Below are 14,731 nucleotides of genomic sequence, written 5' to 3'. Positions count from 1 at the left end.
TGAAATACAGCCAGTGAAAGAATTTTACTGCAAAGCATGACACGACTGTTTGAGTCAGATATCTGAATTTCCTTTTGAGACATGCAATGGAAAATGTCCTTCAAATGAGAGAGAGAGAGAGAGAGAGAGAGAGGAGTAGAGGAGGAGTTTTTTTTTTTTTTTTTGTTTAACTTAGAAAAATCATTTTACTGTCTTAGGGTCATTCCTATTCTACAATATATTTTCGTGCCCACATCATATAAAGTTAATATAATGAATTAAATATTGAATTCACATTTTTAAAGGATGGAAATCATACTACGTAGTTTTCTTTCATCACAATTTCACCACTAAGTGGACATACAGAGTTCATTTTAAATAATTTTACTACTTTGATTTGAGCAGATGTTGGAAATGACATAGTTTTGTTAGAAAAACTACAGTATTAACATTAGTAACAATTGTGTGATTTTTTTGCCATTATTAATTCAGGCTGCGGAAATATTTTGTCAAAAAATGGCATAAAACATGAAAACGGAGAGAATATATGCCAAAAAATATGAACAGAACCACAACTTTAACAGGTTGTGCAAAATAAATTTTGAAGTGGGAAAAAATTCTGAAGTTTAGAATATTGTCCAAACCAACGCATATTTAATCTAAACAAAGACTGATGTTGCTTGTATTATCCAAAAACCAGTTTGAGACTATTTTTTTTTATATAAATTGCCATTTGGAAGTGACATTACATTTATGTATTTGGCATATGCTTTTTTTTCCCCAAAGCAACTGTGCTTCCAAGTTACACGTTTTGTCATGTAATAGAACCCATAATCTCAGGTATGATCTACCGGCTGAGCTGACAAAATCTGTTCAAACTACATAAAATAAAAAAAATTGAATTCACATTTTTAAAAGAAGGAAACTAAACACAAAGGGCAAATTATTTAATCAATTCAATACTTTGGTTTGAGCAGATGTTGGAAATCACATGGTTTTGGTTAGAAAACAACATCTGTGATTTTTGGGGCGGTATTAGTTGGCATATTTTGAGATGCTGATTTTTTATAAAAAAATTTGCCAAAAATTGCCATAAAACATGAAAATAGGGAGATAAAATGTGCCAAATAAAAAATATGAACAGATCTAATCTACCAACTGAGCTGACAAAACCTGTTCATCCAAACAAAATGAAATTACTCATTTAAATTCACTTAACATTTACTCAAATGTGATAGATATCAATTAATTCTATAAAATTTCCATAGGATTTAAATATGTTACATCCCACAATCTCAGAGTTTCACTGTCCCCAACTAAAAATGCCACATTGGCACAAAATTAAGATGGACACAAATAACTTTTAAACCCATAGGGGGTCATGACACTCCATATAGTGTAAACCACAGAATAAAAAGTTCCTGGCATCCGAGCTGTACTTTCAGGCAGAGTAAAGTCAGCCATTCTTGTGCCATTGTCTTTCACTGTGAGAGTGTAAATTGATCCAAACACACAATACTGTCCAGAAAATACACTGACACTTCAAAGGGCCGGGCTCTCGGAGGCCAAAGAACCATTTCACACCTAATCAAGTCAGCCCTTAATCCGGGCTGGGCCTGAGCAGATAACACACTTTGAAGTAAGGAGGTCCACTGACGGGAAAACTCGCAAGTCTGAAAAAAGGATTCCTTCATTCAGACTCATACGTGCTTATTCCGCTTTGCTTCATGGTTCAAGTTTGTCAGGCTCTGCAGTGTTATCATTCAAATGCTTCATTTTCTTCCAATTCAAACTGCTCTAAACAAAACTTAATTTCAGCCTTGTTTACACCAGGTATTACCATCAGTCACGGGTGATCTAATTACACTGGTCAGCCAATCTAACATGCTTCTCAAACATGACCACTTGTGATCGGATTATGTTGTAGGGGAAGGTCTTTCATTTCAAGACTACATACATCATTTATGTCAGAAAAAGAAATGTATAAATTAATTCAGCAAGGATGCATTAAATTGATCAAAAGTGACTGTAAACACATTTACATTGATACAAAAAATAAATGCTTTTGAACTTTCTATAATCAACATTAATAATAAGACATTTTTCTTGAACACCAAATAAGATTTCTGAAGGAGTATGCGACATTGAAGACTGGAGTAATGACTGCTCAAATTCAGCTTTGCCATCACAGGAATAAATTATATTTAAAAAAGAGAGATTTCTAATAATATTTTGCCATATTACTGTTTTTACTGTATTTTAGCAAATAAATGTAGCCTTGTTGAGCATAAGAAACTTTCAAAAACATAAAAAAATCCTACGAACTCTCAAAACTTTTGAACTATATTGTATATAAATTTTTTGGTGTAAACTGATTTTTAGGATGTTACAGCTGACTGTGATAAAGATTTTAAACTGTGACACAATATATCCCAGTTACGTTGATTTAAGTGTTGTTCCGTTCCTGATCAGATCATCGAAGCTGGAACATTAATACGAGGTATAAATGAGGGCTAATAAATGGTTCAATCTTTATGAGCCAGACGTACCATCATTTCAAACTAATTTTCAGTTTAAAACTTCAGCAGTAAACATCTAGTAAACAGCTGAAAGGTTGATAAACTTCAGGCATAATTTTCTAAATACACATTAATGATGTTTAATATGCAGATTGTGTGGTTAAATCAGAGGAGAGTTGAGTCTCCATTAAAATCAATGGGACCATCTGCAACCCATCAGCGATTTTACACCCTCTAATGTGGTTCAAATTGAACTGTGGCACTGGACATTCAGACTTCCAACACCAGCGGATCAATAAAAGGCAGTCGTGCCGTGAAGGATTGCACAGATAACATCTGTAACAAACTCTTGTTCAGATTCCAGCTGTGCACTGCTTTCCAGCCCTTAATACAATACCACAAATATTGCAATATATGCGTGCTTTGTACAGAAGCCCTGTATATGGCATATAAATAGTATATGCAATGCAGGAGTATTAGTATTAGTCTTCTAAGACTAAATATCTCAGGTGAAGGCCGCGTAGCGAACAGGCTATCTGTAAAGTGCAGTGAATGGGGCCAGATTTCAAGGGTTTACCCTCTAATTCTCAAGGTTAACATAGGCTTTCTCCTGTTATCTGGACCACATTAATCATTATATGAGTTGTGAGCTATATTAGGAGAATCATTGTGTGCTTGAACATATTCGCAGGGGTATAAAAGCAGATTTTTAACGTTGGATTATGTTTTGTGAGAATCACATACAGTAAAAGGCCAGAATATGTATAGGAATAATGGTTGAAAAGCATATTTTGAAGTTATATACGTTATATAGTTTCAGCACAAAGGTATATGGATTATGTGCATTTATAGGCATGGTGTTTGGGTGTTAACATGCGTTTGGCCATATTAGAAGCACATTAGAGGGTGTAAAATCGCTGGTGGATTGCAGATGGTACCATTAATTTTAATGAACACTCACTCTCTTCTGATTTAGCCTCACAATTTGCATATTAAACATCCTTAATAAATACAGTATTTGCATACAGACAGACAGATAGTTTAGCACCTGGATACATCAAAGCTGTTAACAAACTGATTGTGTCAATGCTTCAGTGGCTCACTCATAAATAAAGCCAACTGTATTGTTCCTGAACTGTGTTGTTGAATGAAAACAGTTGACTGAATGTTTCAACTGACTAACTCATGAAGACAGTCATTTGTCTCCACCAATTGTCGTATCTTTTTAACAGTAATTGTTTGACCATTTGAAATGCTTCAGTCTATAAACATGAATGTCTAATATCAAGAAATCACTTATGCTCAGCAATGCTACATTTATTGGATCAAAAACAATGTAAAAAGTGCAATATTGTGAAATATTATTACAATTTAAAATAACTATTTAATTTTGAAATCTTATTGATGGTAATCACAGGAATATACACTGCTCCAAAAAATTAAAGGAACACTTTTTAATCAGAGTATAGCATCAATTAATCAGTTTAAGTCAATTAAACTCCTGGGATATTGATCTGCTCAGTTAAGTAGCAGAGGGGGTTGTTAATGAGTTTCAGCTGCTTTGTGGTTAATGAAATTAACAACAGGTGCACTAGTTGGGCAACAATGAGATGACCCCAAAACAGGAATGGTTTCACAGGTGGAGGCCACTGACATTTTTTCGCTACTCATCTTTTCTGACTGTTTTTCACTAGTTTTGAATTGGCTAGGGTCAGTGTCACTATGAGTAGCATGAGGCGATACCTGGACTGCCAGAGCCCTACAAAATGACCTCCAGCAGGCCACTGCATGGTGTGAATGTCTCTGACCAAACAAGAGTATGCAGGCAGTTCCTGGAGGATGAAGGAATTGATACCATTGAATAGCCCCCACACTCGCCTGACCTAAATCCAATAGAATACCTCTGGGACGTTGTGTTTCGGTCCATCCGACGCCACCAGGTTGCACCTCAGACTGTCCAGGAGCTCAGTGATGCCCTGGTCCAGATCTGGGAGGAAATACCCCAGGACACCATCCGTCTTTGAATTCAGCCCTCTGTAGGTTGATAATTTTAATTTCTATCAAACGATGTGGCATCCTTTCATTCCTAACACATTACCCAGTCCATATCATTATAGAAAGCCAGAATTATATTTTTCCCCATTGAGCTCTGATGTGTTTTCAAAGTGTTCCTTTAATTTTTTTGAGCAGTGTATATTGAGCTATTTGTATGCATATAGAGAGCTGTTTTAATGTGTTGGAGAATGAATGGTGTTAGTAGGTGTGTCAGAGTCAAAAACATCCACCGTAGAGAAAAGTGAGAGATAACTTGACAAATATTGCAAATATGTCCTGAAGGGCCAAAGAGTTACAGAACAGATGAATGAATAGCAAAGGCTTTTCAGGAAATAAAAACACGGCAATGCTTACTCACAAATTTCATAAAACATCAGTCCTGCTGGGAGCTTGAAGAAAGCCAGTGAATTGCATGGAAATTTACATGCTCTATGAGAGCGGCCCGTGTAATAACCTTAATCCAGGAAAAAAAAACAAAAAACAAAAAGCCTACTGTCTGAGGCCTGACAGCATGCACGTAAAGATTTGCTTTACAGAAGAGGTAAATATTTCAACAGAGCCACTTCATGTGCCATCTTCTGGCAATCTATAATAGATAAAGCATTTAATTTCACCAGGCCGCTTTCAAAAAATAGGAAATTATAATACAGCAAATAATGCTTTTTCCAGAGTGTTGTGATTACACTTGAAATTTTCAAAAAAGTACAGTGCAGAGTCACGTGACGTGCTCATGAACCTAGTCGCACTTGAGTAGAGCTCCGTATGTTTGACTTCTTTTTGCTGATTTTTTTTTTCGTTTTGTTTTAAGTTTTATTCATTGGTGGTGCTTTACCTGATGGAATGCAGTTGTAAACAGCAGGAGTTGTCTTCGTCGGCTTCTCCGATTAAGAAGAAATCCAAGTCACCGAACCCAAGCGATATCATTGACAAGATGGCGAACACTGTTGCACACTTTGAGGACATTCTAAGAACCGAGTTGACGGCGATGCGGAACGAGTTCGCTTCTCACATGTCAGACGCTATGCCCTAAACTGGATCTTCTTACAGGGGAGATGAGAGAACAAAAGAAAGTTGACGCAGATCATGATAGACGCATTGCCACACTCGAGCAACAGGTTGTGGACTTGCAGGATCGCAATAGGCGCAGCAATCAGCGTCTGGTTGTATTGCCTGAAGGTTCCGAAAAGGACTATGGGCTTTTTGAAAAGATCGCTACCGATGTGGCTCCCGTCTCTGGTGGGCAAAGAAATTGAAGTGGACACGCATCGCGTGTACACAAGGCTCTCCTCAGATCGTGCTAAACCACGGGTTTTCATCTTTAAACTGTTGCGGTACACGGACAGGGAGCTCATTCTGCGGGCCGCCAGACTTCATGCACCGGTGAAAATTTTGCACGGAGCAACACTGTCTTTCTTTCCAGATTTTTCTCGTCACCGCAAAAAGAAGTGCATTTGCGCCAATTAGGAAGGAGATGAGAGACACTGGCATCCAGAATTTTCTCCTTTATCCTGCAATGCTGAAAGTCATTCTAAATCAAGGTGAACCTAAAATGCTACACTCCCCATTAGAAGCAATATTTTTTATCAGATCCCTTTCATCCACCAACTCTCAGTGATCTCCAGCTGGACATTTGCTGTCTAATCAGAGAAGAGATGCTCTAATTGGGAGTGCCCCTCTCTCTCTCACCTTTTTGGACCTATCATATTTGTTGGGTACTGAGATATGTTGGACTCCGTGCCATTTTTTCATGAATGACTTTTGGGACTTCACCTTGTCCATCCAACAAAGATCTTTACTGTTAGCTGCTCTCACAGCAGCAAAAAAAAATTCTAGTCAACCGTTGGAATCCTCCTCACACAATGGACACACGAATCTGGACTGTGTATTTGTTTGACATTATCTCAATAGAAATCTCTACTTCTCGTATACATGGATCTAACGTGAAAACTGCAAATTCATGGCATTCAGCTTTTAATGTTGTGTCTTCGTTTCTAAAATCTTTGTAAAAATTATTTTATTGTTATTTGTTTATCTATTAATATTAATTAATGTGTTTATTATTATTATTTATTTTATTTTATTTTATTTATTTATTTATTTTTTGAGTCTACCAAGGGGTGGGTTTTAAATTTGTACAGATGCTTTTTGTTTTGTACTACTGTTCCAAAAAAAAAAAAAAAACAGTAAAAACAACAACAAAAATGACATTGCAATCTGCACAAGGAATAATGCATTTTTCTTTCCCCTTTGAGACCAGCCTTACAATTCCAGCCTGTCTGTAATCATGAGAAATCATTACTCTCTGCTAAGATCAATGCCAGAGAGAAACACGTCTGCCCCGGCACCCGGCCATTTTGAAACAACCTAGGGGTAGCGCTAGCTGCCTGAATATAAATAGAGCAACCTCAAGAATCGTTAGACCTCCAGACCTTTAGTGGTCATGCAAAATTCAAACCGTCAAGATGGAAAAAGAAAAAGAAAGATATGCTGAGACTTTTCCCCCTCTGGCAATAATGTTACTTTCAACTTTCATCACCTTTTAAGATCTGCCATCAAAAACCGACCCCCCCCCCCCCCCCCCCCCCCTCCTCCACATCTCCAGAATTGCTTCTCAAAGGTTACAAGGGGAGAAAAATACAGCAATTAGTGGATATCCGGGGCAGGACCAGAGACGGCGGAGCAGGGACGATTAAGCTGCGGGAGTTTGGGAGTGGGCGGAGGGGCTCCAGTTGAAACTTTTCTGGGTTTAAATTGAAATTAGATTGATATATTTCATTCCCCTGCCATGCCAACAAAGTAAGATGCCATCGCTGGTGCAATTTCCTCTCAGATGCCTTGATTGCCGCCCGTGTCAGGCCATCTTTCAAAGAGCTTTCTCTTGATGGCCTCCCTCGACTGAAGTCTGTCTTTAGGAAAAAAAAAACGTTCATGAACCGCGCAGAGACCGCTTGAAGGTCTGCTCTAGTTTCTTCAATCATTCTGGTGGTGCGTTCTAACAAGTGCAGTGTGTACTCTTACACGCTTAAATAAAAAACAACTAATGTCCAATATGCTGCCTCGGGTTCAAAAGAACACAAAATTCAATCTAGCAACAGCAAATATCATTGTGTACACACTCTCAAGTCATTTCAAACCCACATGAGAGGACATGAGAGAGGTAGCCATGTCAGATTTGTGAATGAATCACTCTTTTGAATTTATTTGTTGATCCAGATCACAAAAACGATCGGAATGATTATTTTACAAATCTGACTTAGTGACTCAGCCAAAGCGGTTAACAGCTCACTGGAGAAGATTATCAATAAATAATGACTTCATTTTTACATCTTCTGAATCATATGGCTTCAGGAGACTAGCGCACAAGATTTATGGGTCACTTTTATGGTGCTTTTGCAAGTTTGAAAGCTTCAGAAGCCATTCATTGTAATTGCATGGACTACAATACTATTCATATACACTAGTCAAAATGTTAAATTTCTGTTTTTGTGTTCCACAGAACAAAAAAAAAAATGTTTGGAAGAACATGGGGGTGAGTAAACAATTTTCATTTTAAAAGCAGCTTAAAAGTCTTGATTAAGAAGGTAGAGAAAAATAATCGAAAACAACAGAAATATATCCAGAGCACTTTTATGGCTCTCCTAAAAATAAAAGCTATTTATTATGTGTCCCAAAAACCAAAATGCATAAAGTTTGAAAAAACACAGAGGAGGACAGCACTACTTATTAAAATGCCTCAGGGGACTCTGGTTTCCAATTTTTGAGGTGTTTGTTTTTGCCTGGGAGTGCATTGTTATTTTTGACAAATAGTACTACGAGAAAGCTTCTGACAGAGGGGAAATATTACACAAAGAAACAAATCATTGCATTCAAGTGCAAAATAATCAGAATTTCTTGAAAAAATGCTGGGGGGGGGGGGGTAATTAAGGAGGAAACGGTATGCAACTTTTGGTGTTAAATGAGCTTTGAAGATCCAAATGTCAGCTGCACCATCTGACAGTGCCGAATGAGATCACTAGCTATTAGAAAACCAGGTGAGGGGCTGATGTATGGTTGGAATCAAAGATGGGGTCCATTTTTGAAAAACAATATTGAAACTGAATGATTTTTATGAGCTCCATTTATGGTACTAGGTTATCTGTATGTGGACGAATGCTGCACTAAAATACTTTTGACAGTGTTTCCTGCAGTGCAACTGAGCTTGTGAGTTTTAGCTTGCAGTTTGAATTGACTATGATGAGGGAGAAAGACTATTGGCTCTCACTGGTTTAACACAACAATCAGTTTGTTTAAATTAATCTGTTATAAAGACTAAAAGAATCAGCTCTGAACAAATGTGTTATCAGTCTGAATCTGCATTAAAACCCACTGGGAACAGAAGAATCATACGTTTAGAAGATTATTATTGTTTAAATGGATAAACAGAAAGTCAGAAACATACACTCATAGTTTGGGGTCAGCAAGAAATTTTAAAAGCTTTTAAAATATTATTACATTTTAAACTAACTTCTACAACATACAAAAATAATTCTGATATGTCAACAAATGTTCAAAACAGTTATGCTGCTTAATATTTTTGTATTTTTTTTTTCTGGATATTTCTCCAGGATTCTTTGATGAATAGAAAATTCAATAGAACAGCATTATAAAAAAAGAAGAAGAAATATTTTGATACATTATAAACATCCTTACTTTCACGTCAATCAATTTAACGCATCATAAACGGCTTAAGCATAAACAGGTCGTAGCAGTTTTTTTGCCTCTTACTCCGATTTCGCGCAGCATGTAATGCAATAACCCGCTTTCTGTCGGCTTATTGAAGTGTGCATGTGTGATGTGTGACAGCAACGCATCGTTAGTGCAGATTTAAGCACATCTAGACCGAGCAGTAAAGAAAGAAGGAAATATATCACAAAAGCAGACTTTTTCATGACTCAGAAAATGATAAAAATGTGTTCTCATCTCATGCAGCAGAAGTAAAAGTGGTTCAGTCGCAATGCTGCATTTATAACTGCATTAGAGGATAATATATGAGCTGTAAGTTTCCCGCTGACATGTTGCAAGCATAATTTAACATCACAACTAACAAATGTATGGAATACTTAAGAGTCAGATATGCAAATTATTAAATTTTGATGACGTCACTACAGGGAAATAACCTGATTTATTAATGAAGTCATGTAAACGCAGCTTACTTGTGTTGTCAGGTTACTGATGTGCATGTAAACGGCGAAAACTGGTTATTTTAATAAGCTGATATTTGTGAGTTATCAGCTTACTGATGTGCATGTAAACGTGCTCACTGACTAAATGAATCAGTTATTCTGAATGCTTATTCAGCTAAATGAATCATTAGTATGTCATTACAAGGGTGCATAAAGACAAGCCAGGTTACATGAAGTAAATCTGAACAGACTGTGTGTGAAAATGACCTATAGAAATTCCTTCATTGTATAATTCACAAACTAAGCATGCATGCTTTCACGTGTCAAAACAGTTAATTCAAATGTAAACAACAGGGCGTATGAAATACCCAGAACTCAGACAGGTGCTAGTTTTGCAAGCTGATGGAATGTGTGAGGACCTGAAATTCGTGTCACTTCACTTCTCTGTTTCCTCACTTCTGCGTAGACATTGATATTCTGTTCACAAGCTTCCAACAGTGGTTCACATCACACTGAGTCGTGTCACACTTTCCTTCCCAACCAGTATGCTGAGAGAAAGACTTTGGGGTGAAGATTCTGTAGTAGATTGTAATACACCAATAAAAAAACCCTACAAACCGAAACAAAGAGTCAGGACTGTGCTTCTCTAACTCTTTGCTGTTGGTCGATTTAACTGAGCGTTTAGGAAAGTGGTGTTCAGGAACGCTGTTTGGGGGCGGAATGCACCTGTGTGCTGACAGAGGTAGAACAGGGATATTTTCCAGACGTGGCCGACAGCCACAGCTGCCTTCCAGATGTTTACACATCTGATTACAGCATAAATGAAGTATCTGCTCCAATTAACCACAGTTTGCCATTGTCATTTGTAGTTTCAGAGGATTCTAGCTTTTTTCATCACTCCCATGTGCACTTTCTCCCCCTGACCCCTGTCTGTCTATGTCTTTCTGCCTTTTTCTGTATGTATACAGGAGCAGCAATTGAACTGAACACATTTAAAGAAATATTGTGGTCGAAAATGAAAATTGTGTGGTTATTTTACCTATGGAACACTAAAGAAAATCAACAATCAGATCTTTAAATTCATTACTGTCAAGCTTATAAAAGCATCATAAAGTGGCATAAAATTGTTCCATATGGCTCACAAACAAATTATTCTAATGTGTCAGTTTTTTTTTATCAATTAGTTAAAAGAGCCAAAAATCAGCCTTGAACATATGAGGTATTGTTCTGAATCAGTGTAACAAAATGTGAACAACCGATTCACCTGGGGTAGGTATTTTATATGAAATAGTAAAAAAAAACATCCATAAAAGAATAAAATAAAAGCAATTAAAAACAGTCTTTAATGTATGGATTTGATTCAATGCTAATGCCAAATGAGCAATTCTGATGAGCGACTATTGATTTAAATAGTTTAGTTAAAAAGTGTCAAAAATCTTGAATGAATTATGAGTCTGAATGAGGGTAAAGACTCACAGCAATTGGATGATTGGCTATAAAGACTCAAAAATCTATCTTAAACCCACAAAACATTGATTTGAATCATTGTAACAGCTCACTGCAAAACATATTCTTATGACCAAGAACTTTTAAATGAATTGGTTAAAAAAGTGAAAAATCAGCCTTGAACAGTCTTGAGTTATCGGTCTGAATCAGTGTAACAACTGTACTGCAAACAAATGTTTCCTCTGGGCCAGGTTTTGTATATGAATTGGTTAAAAAGACTCAAAAATGTCTTCTTTTTTGTTCAACAGAAAAAAATAACACTATGCAGGTTTAGAATGACATAAAGGTGTGTAAGTAATGACAGAATTTCATTTCTGCTGAACTATTCCTTTAATAAAACACCAGAGACCAAGCGTTTGGAGAGGTGAAGAGAGGACAGCTCATTCCACCGCTAACTGGGAATGTCTGTGGCAGGGATTGTGTGCATGTCCGAGCATGTGAAATTACACCCCCTCCCCCACCACCCATCTCCGTGACCCGCCTGAGCTCGGCCTGATCTACTCCGCTACCAGCAGAAAAGCCCCACATCCTCATCAAAAACTGCTGGAGGCCGCAAATGATGAATAGGGGCGCTGGATCTATTAATTCCCTGTACCAGTTCCTTTCTGCCTCTTCAGATTCCCAGCACTCCCGGCACGCTTAATGGTGAAAGACGACGTGCTAAGCTAACGCTCTCGCTGCCGCAAAGCAGCTTTGACTGTAATCAGGGAATACAATATGTCACCCTTTTCAACACCATGTATGTAAGCCACCGAGAGCAAATATGAAAATACAGGTCCTGGCAATTGTATCGGAATGGAAGCTATTGCGTTTTTGTGTTCTCAACACAAGGACAACTCAGTACCGTACCGTCCTGTCCTTTCCACCTCTACCACTGACCTTAACGAAATACATTAAGAGGCTGATGACCATAAAGACGATGTGTCATCAAATATCTTCTTTCCTTTTACTGCAGATGTCAGCCTACCTACTGTGTCTTTATCAGAATGCTCAAAGTTAGTAACACCATCTGCTATTTGAAATATCTCCTTTCATTGTAATAGCCTTGCAGAAACAAGTATTGTTCAAAGTATCTTCTCTGAGGACGGCGAGCACATGAGGATACGGCGGTAACGGCGTTCTTTCAATTATTCATTATCAGATACGTTTCACATAGTCTAATCAGTTGGTTTTACAAATAATTGCGCTAAATTAAATTAAAACAAAGTGCTTTTCTGTTTCATATGCTTAGAGGATTGAAAATAATGAATACAAGATCTGAAGCCACTTGTTTATGAAGCAGTACCACTACCTATCAACAAGCACTAAAAGTCGTCCTTGAGAATTGATTAAACCATTTTTAAGAAGGAACATGCTGTCTGAAAAGCAAGACCTGGAAACGTGCCACTTTGAAGCAATCAGCTGTATGCCACTGTAATAGCAATTTTACAAAGTGGACTCTTTAATAATGGTGCTAGAAAACACTGTTAAAGTTTCTTAAATAGCTGTCCTATTTGTGGTGAGCAGCATTATCAAAACCTCATAGTACTGTATGAGCAATTTTACACAGTATGCTACAGCCTATAAATATATATATATTTTTATAAATTTATATATATATATATATATATATATATTAGGGGTGGCAAAGTACACAGATGTCACGGTTCTGTACGTACCTCGGTTCGGGGGTCACGGTTCGATATGATTTCGGTACAACAGGAAAAAAACAACAAATCTACTATGCTAGGTTTCTTTTCATTTATTTTTGAACAGTGATTAGTACTGCAGTAATACTAAATATTATATTACATTATATATATAATCAGCAGTACATATATACATACAAGGAATAAATTCTTGAAATATATTTGATTTAGTTAACAGATAAACAAGGGGGGAATCAGTGTGACGTAACATAGCCTATATATGCAGAGTTTCAATTCATTTTTGTGACAGGCTTAATTTGTTCACAGAAAGGAAACTCAAATCATTTTGTTTTCATTGTGAGTGTACACAAATAAAAGCAGATCTTTATACAGTGATGCATAATTAAGACGATAAGTGTTTAAAGTTGATTCTGTTGATATAAGGAAACAGTTGATGTGATCGCGTCACACACACACACACACACACACATCAGTTCCAGCATTGCTAAAGTTGGTACTTTATCAAAATAAAATACAAACATCAGCGCACACGCCTCTGTGTCACCGTTGGAACGCGACTGAAGAATAAAGCCTATAATTTACATAAATAATAGTTTAGCATTCAGATACATTACATCGCAAATATGGAAATATTATGGAATATTTGGATTTGTGCCGAATGGGAGAGGTAGGATCCAAAAGCACAAAGCTCCATTTCAGTTGAGTGCGCAAGCCTTTAAAGTATACTCCTTTGTCAGTCTATGTGAGAGACGCGTTCAGAATCAGCACATAGTCACTGTCTAGTGGGCTTTGTTTTCAAGCGCGCAACTCATGGCTGTTCCTCTGCTGGCGATTATCAAACAGCGTTGAATTGCTGCGGGCACCCCCTTCTGGATTGAGGATGAATTGCTTGTTTTCGTTGTAAGGCCTCACGCACCGAACCGAGATATGCCCGTACCGTGACGGTTCGGTACAAATACATGTACCGTGCCACCCCTAATATATATATATATTAGGGCCGGGACTTTAACGCGTTAATTTAGATTAATTAATTACACAAAAATAACGCATTAAAAATTTTTAACGCATTTTAATCGCACTTATTTTTGCACTGCTGAACGTTTCTCACTGGATGAGTTTCGGCGGACCGATTACACTAGAGCACCAACTAGCGTTCAGACAAAAACAAACCACAGTGAACATGGACAAAGAAGCTGATGAGACCGCTTTGGTTGGCCCTGTGGATGGGAAATTTAAAAATCCATATGAAAAAACTTACTTCTCACTGTTCTCAGGTCAAATATTTATATGCGATTAAAATGCGATTAATTTCGATTAATTAATTACAAAGCCTCTAATTAATTAGATTTTTTTTTTAATCGAGTCCCGGCCCTAATATATATATATATATACACACACACACACACACAATGATAATGAAAATATAATTATTTTAATAATAATATTTAATAATAACATTTATTATTTTATATGTTATATATGTAAAGGTATTATGTTTTATGGGTTTTTAAAAATATTTTTAAATTGTATTTTTTTATTTATATTAGAACTAATTAAATGTCAAAAGCATATAACAAGAGGACAAACTAAAAATCTAACAAAATATTGAAATATAAAATGATAATAATATTTAGGAAGTTAATTATAGTTTAATATTTAAAATGTAATATTTTTAATTAAAATACCAAAATAATTACATATATAAACATACATATTGTTTTAGATTAAATTCTAATACTATATATAAACATGTTTAATGTTTAAAAATGACTCTTTATAAAACATATAGTCTCCAAAAAATAAAGTTTCTTGTGAATAAGTTTCTTATTCCGTTATAATTTAAATAGTAATGCATAAAATG

The 14,731-nt window shown here is 36.5% G+C and overlaps 1 protein-coding gene across 1 annotated transcript in view; it reads right to left on the bottom strand.

Moving 5' to 3' along the window:
• LOC306849376 (fibrinogen C domain-containing protein 1-like) overlaps nucleotides 1-14,731 on the bottom strand; it is a 113,819-nt gene that overhangs the window by 54,693 nt on the left and 44,395 nt on the right. The gene's annotated exons all lie outside the window — the stretch shown is intronic.

The sequence above is a fragment of the Barbus barbus genome, assembly GCF_936440315.1.
Source record: "Barbus barbus genome assembly, chromosome: 29".
NCBI lineage: Eukaryota > Metazoa > Chordata > Actinopteri > Cypriniformes > Cyprinidae > Barbus > Barbus barbus.
The sequence above is the reverse complement of the archived record's forward strand: the minus strand, read 5'-3'. Positions and strand labels throughout refer to the sequence as shown.